Consider the following 6374-nt stretch of genomic DNA (forward strand, 5'->3'; position numbering starts at 1 on the left):
CCCTGCACAGCTGGTACTTAGTTTTTGAACAGATAGTGCTTTTGTGATTTATCCTCAGCATGAGAGTTGCCAGCTGATGGCTGTTTGGTGGTATGTGTGAAAGAAGCTAGTGACTTGAGTCCAGTTCCTCGTTGTAAGATATCCATATCACAGCTGGCACCTTAGATGGCAGTTCCAGCAGAGGCCCAGTGTTTGAACTTCCTTCTCATGTCTGGAGATGTCCCCTTTAGGGGCTTGTGCATCACTGAGGGGGCATTCATCTACTCAGCATAGCAGGCCCCAATTCAAGACTGAAAGAGAAAGTGTGTGTGTGTGTGTGTGTGTGTGTGTGTGTGTGTGTCTTCGAATAGAAATGTGACACCTGTCATAAGTGCTACGATTCAGGAAAGGAAAACTTCTGTAACTAACCAGCAGTACATGAATGTTGAGTATTACAATCAAACACGCAGTTCTGAACTCACACTTAATTTTTTGAGCATTTGAGTTGAAAAATAACTTTTCACACAGGTGTGTGCTAAGAGAGCCTGACTGCTCATGTGGTCTCAGAAAGCAAACATGAAAAGATCCTGAACACATGCAAGCTGAATATTCTAGTCCAGGGGCTAGGGCACTAGCTTAAGATTTATACCCAGGTTCCGTTTCCTGACGTGCTATAGACTTCTTGTGTGGCCTCGGGTGAGTCACTGAGGCACTCTGTGTCTGTTTCCTGTCTCCAAAAATGGGGATAACAACACTTCCCTACCATACGCAGGTGTTCGGAGAATAAATGTATTAAATATTGTAAAGCACTTGGAGATTTACTGAAGAAAAGCATTATATGAGAGATAGGGATTATTACTATGCCTATAATCTGAATGAATAGGTGTGGAATTCCATTCCCGCCCCCCTGCCCATTATTCATTCCACACTAGTTAAAACCTACAAAAAGGCTTTTATACGGCACAGTGGAGTCACGAGCGTTGAAGTCGATGGGGTTGCACAAAAATAATGAACTGCAAAATTTGGCCTACTATGAGTAAAGAGCTAGAGTCTCATCCCTGCTCTGCTCCACTGGCAGGGCAAACCTCCTGCCGATCCCTTGCTGTAGAAGAGTCATCAGCTAGCATGGAGCCAATTCCTACAGCTCCAAACCACAGTCCCTGGCACACCCAGTGCTCATAACCTGTGTTGACAGTTGCCCTGACAGTATATTTTTTTTCAAGATTTTTGTGTGTCAACCTTTTAGCTGTCCACAGACCTTCTGAAAACGAACATTCCTTGCTGTTTACAGAGACAGTCACAGGGAAGATTTTCCTCACTACTAAAGTCAATAAGTGAGTTTAGTCATAAGTAACTCAAGACATGTCTGGAGTTTGGACTGATTTGGTGGAAAGTCTGTGGGTAGTTTTTTCCTTCTTTCCCTTCCTTCCTACCAGAAGCCAGTGCCCTCATCACTGGGATCTGGAAACCAGTACTGTAGTTCAACACATGGGCTACATAGCTGGACAAATCTTGCAGTTTAGTTCTGTGAAACTTTTAATTTTAATGATAGTTTTATTTACCGCTGTGTCTAGGATCCATAGGTAGATTGTGTGTGAAAATACAAACGATGTAGTAATGCCAAAATATTTCAACCTGGATGGTTGAAATTAGTCTTTAAAATCCATTTAGTAGGTTTGAAATTCTTGCCTAAAATGACTGATAAGTTATACAGAACTAGCAGTAAGCTTTGGTTATAGATTTGCATTATTTTTTCCTGTACGCAGCAGGGGTGCTGGAACAATTTGTATAGTGGGGGTGCTGAGGGCCATTGAATCAAACTGTAAACCCTGTATATGATGGAAACCACTTCAAGCCAGGAGGTGTGGGAGCACCCCTAGTTCTAGCCCCTATGATATGCAGCAGTGATTACGTTGTAATAAAAAATCAGCCACTATACCTTCGGGCCCGATTGACATAGGCCCTGATCCAAAGCTCACTGAACTCAATGGAAAGACTCCCCTTGCTGTCAATGGGCTTTGGATCAAGTCCATAGCACAGTCCTAATGGGCCAAATTCTGTCCTCAGTTACACCCTAGTAAGTTCAATCCTACTGTGCTCAATGGGGTTGACAGGTGAAAACGAGGGGAGGAATTGCCCCAGCCATCCCCTAAATAACCCTGGAAAATATATATGAGTGAAATTCACCACGGTTCAAGTCTCTGAGAGCTTCAGTGGGATTTTTAAGTGGTGCACAGGCCTTGTGCTTCCCCTCTGCACAGGGGTGAAATTTAGTAGGACTGTCAAGCGATTAAAAAAATTAACACTACAATTAACGGCAATTAAACAATAAGAGAATACCATTGGCACATGTTGACATGTCAACATGTGCCATGATCAGAAAGGCAAACTGTTGCACAGAAAAAAAGCTGGATGGTGTGCATTCAATGACATCAAGGACATCCTCCAAGGAAAGCAAAACAACTCGTGTGAATCTTTTTAACTCGACCGTGCTTCCTGCGATGTTATACGGCAGCGAAACATGGTCACTGACAAAGATTGAAGAATACCAACTGTCACAGAGAGAGCGATGGAACGAACATTTTTGGGCATTTTGCTCTGTGATCACATCCCCAATGAAATAATTAGGCAGCAGTCTGGAGTGTGAGATGTTGTTGTCGAAGGCAGGCTCAGCAAAATGCGGTGGGCGGGAGATGTGGCCTGACTCAGCGACAACAGATGGGCTGCAGCTATATCTGAGTGGTACCCATGAGAACAGAAATAGCCATGCGGTCGACCTCCAAAGAGGTGGGATGACTTCCTAACAAGGAGATATGGACAAGCATGGCGAAGGATGGCCAGAGCGAGAGAAGATTGGAAGACGTGTTGTGATCAGTTCAGTCTTAACTGACGAAGGACCCACGGTCTATGCCGAATACCATTTATTTAAATATTTTTGGATGTTTTCTACATTTTCAGATATATTGATTTCAATTAAAACACAGAATACAAAGTGTACAGTGATCACTTTATATTTTTATTACAAATATTTGCACTGTAAAAACCAAAAGAAATAGTATTTTTCAATTCACCTAATACAAGCACTGTAGTGCAATCTCTTTATCGTGAAAGTTGAACTTGCAAATGTAGAAATATGTACAAAAAACTGCATTCAAAAACAAAAGAAAACTTTAAAGCCTACAAGTCCACTCAGTCATACTTCAGCCAATCGCTCAGACAAACAAGTTTGGTTACAATTTGCACGAGATGCTGCTGCCTGCTTTTTGTTTACAATGTCACCTGAAAGTGAGAACAGGTGTTCACATGGCACTTTTGTAGCTGGCATCGCAAGATATTTACATGCCAGATACGCTAAAGATTCACATGTCCCTTCATGCTTCAACCACCATTCCAGAGGACATGCATCCATGCTAATAAGGACTTCGGCTCGATAACAATCCAAAGCAGTGCGGACTGACACATGTTCATTTTCATCATCTGAGTCAGAAGACACCAGCAGAAGGTTGATTTTCTTTTTTGGTGGTTCAGGTTCTGTAATTTCCATGTTGCTCTTTTAAGACTTTTGAAAGCATGCTCCACACCTTGTCCCCCTCACATTTTGGAAGGCACTTCAGATTCTTAAACCTTGGGTCCAGTGCTGTAGCTATTTTTAGAACTCTCACATTGGTACCTTCTTTGCGTTTTGTCAAATCTGCTGTGAAAGTGTTCTTAAAACGAAGATGTGCTGGGTTATCACCTGAGACTGCTAGAACATGAAATATATGGCAGAATGTGGGTAAAACAGAACAGGGGACATACAATTCCCCACTTAAGAGTTCAGTCACAAATTTAATTAACACTTTTTTTAATAAGCATCATCATCATGGAAGCATATCCTCTGGAATAATGGCCAAAGCATGAAGGGGCCTACGAATATTTAGTATATCTATCATGTAAATACCTTGCACCGCTGGCTACAAAAGTGTCATGTGAACACCTTTTCTCACTTTCAGGTGACATTGTAAATAAGAAGCAGGCAGCATTATGTCCCATAAATGTAAACAAACTTGTTTGTCTGAGTGATTGGCTGAAGTAGGACTGAGTGGACTTGTAGGCTCTAAAGTTTTCCATTGTTTTGTTTTTGAGTGCAGTTATGAAACTACAACAACAAAAATAATAATAAAAAAATCTACATTTGTAAGTTACACTTTCACGATAAAGAGATTGCACTACGCTACTGGTATGAGGTAATTGAAAAATATTATTTCTTTTGTTTATCATTTTTACAGTGCAAATATCTGTAATCAAAAGTAATATAAAGTGAGCACTGTATACTTTGTATACTGTGTTGTAATAGAAATATATTTGAAAATGTAGAAAAAAAATTGGTATTCTATTGTTTAATAGTGCAATTAATCATGATTAATTTTTTAAACCACGATTAATTTTTTATTTAATTGCATGAGTTAATGGATTAAATTGACAGCCCTAAGTTTTACCATTCGGGAGTAAATATAAAATCTTATCTGGTGCTGATAACGTTTTAAAAATATCCTGTGCTACATTATAAGTAAACATCCAGTGCTGATTGCAATATCCTGGAGTTATTGCAATTCCTAAAGGTGTTTTCACAGCTAGCTAGATTTGAAAATGGGACACCATTTGAGTTTGTGGCATAGGAAACAATTAGCTGCTTCAGACAAAGATCCTGCTCTTCTACACCCATAAAAACACAGTACTGGCATTTTTATCTGGGTGACCTGTTTAAAAAAAAATCTTATTTATTCAAATGCTATTTAAATGCATACCTTTCATTCTATGTTCGCTACTTAAACAAAAAGACTTAGTTGTGTCCTTACTGCACAACTCCAGAATGTATTAATAGGGCAAAGGGTGTTTATTCTAAGGTTACATGTAACTTATATAGTTAAAATCAGAAAGCACAGGAAAATTAAAAAGTTTGGGAATACTGAAAAGTGGAAGAGAGAGAGGATACGTGATCCCTTAAAGTCCTAAAAAGGTAAAACTGTGTGACACTGTGCCCATTCTGCTCATTCAGGGTATTAAACCACTTTCACAGGAAAGTGGCAAAAGAAAATAATGTCCCAGAGGAGGAGCAAATAAAAGAGAGGAAGTTTATTATCCAGAAATTAAGGGTGAAGCATGCAAAGATTTATAGCAATAAAATGAAGACAAATTAGCAGTACCATTTAATAACTAGTTACACAAGCAAGTAGAGTTGCAATTTTAAGGAAAAGATTCACATTCTCTTCTCTACCCTGGAAATGGAGAAGAGGTTTTCCTTCTCAATGGTCTCAAATTCTTCCTGTTTCCCAGTATACATGAGCCATCAACTCAAGATTCATGCTTTGAAAATAGCAACTGCTTTGGTGCTATATTTCTCCACCTGCCTCAAGAGATCTCTGTATCAAAAAGAGACAAAATGGAAATCAGTTTATTTTCCATTTGTAAAAATGGACAGTACTGAGTGCCAGCAATTAGCCTCCCACCACTGCTCTGTTCTGAGTGTTGGGATTTTCTCCAAGACTTCTTTACACTCAGCTTCCCAAAAACTCAGTTCAGTTCCAGACTATGTCACTGAGGTATCTTTATTTGGCAAATAGCAATGCTATGCTGAGTTGATCAGACTCAAATGTAGGGGGTGAATGCAGGGTACATCACAGATCCAAAGTAAAAGAGAAACCCTCTCCTTTTATACACATTTACATATCTCATTGCATCATACATTTTTGAAATGGCTTGGTTACAGTGTAGGACCCAGTCCTTGTACCGCATGCTCTGTTCATGCACTGTTCACTCTCAGCCTACACTTAACCTAACTTAACTTGTCCATTGTTATCTTGGTCATAGTAACCAGTTTCATGGGTGTTCTCTTTATTTTAGCTGCTCAGACATTCTGTCTTTTTAGCCCAGTGACCTATTTACTTAACTTTGTTAGACCAAAGTCCTGTTTGCAGCCTGGTGATTCATTTACCTCCCTAATCCTATCTTCCAAAGAAGGAGGCCCCCCCCACATCCCTGTGTTTAATTGCTCATGTCAGGACAGGCCTACCTACACTTAAATGTGATATTTTCAACAGGGGATAAGGGATTTAGCCACAAATCTACCATTGAAATTAATGGAGGTTGGGAGGCCTGGATCTTCTAGAGTTGTTGAATATTAGAACCACACCTGAAAATGATTACAGGGAGGATTGTTAAGGTACTGCTTCCCCTATAACTAGATAAATAAACCAGCTTACCTTGTCTCTGTCACAGGGAGGAAAGTGATCCTCCAATCCACCTTGCTCCCAGAAATTCAATTTTGTGATCCTAAAGGCAGAACCAGGAAAAATCAAGGTGGGTTTGTTTAACGGGGTCCTTGCAGAGCCCTCCTGGCTCCCGCTGGCTGAGAA

Source organism: Caretta caretta, chromosome 3 (assembly GCF_965140235.1).
Source record: "Caretta caretta isolate rCarCar2 chromosome 3, rCarCar1.hap1, whole genome shotgun sequence".
Taxonomy (NCBI): domain Eukaryota; kingdom Metazoa; phylum Chordata; order Testudines; family Cheloniidae; genus Caretta; species Caretta caretta.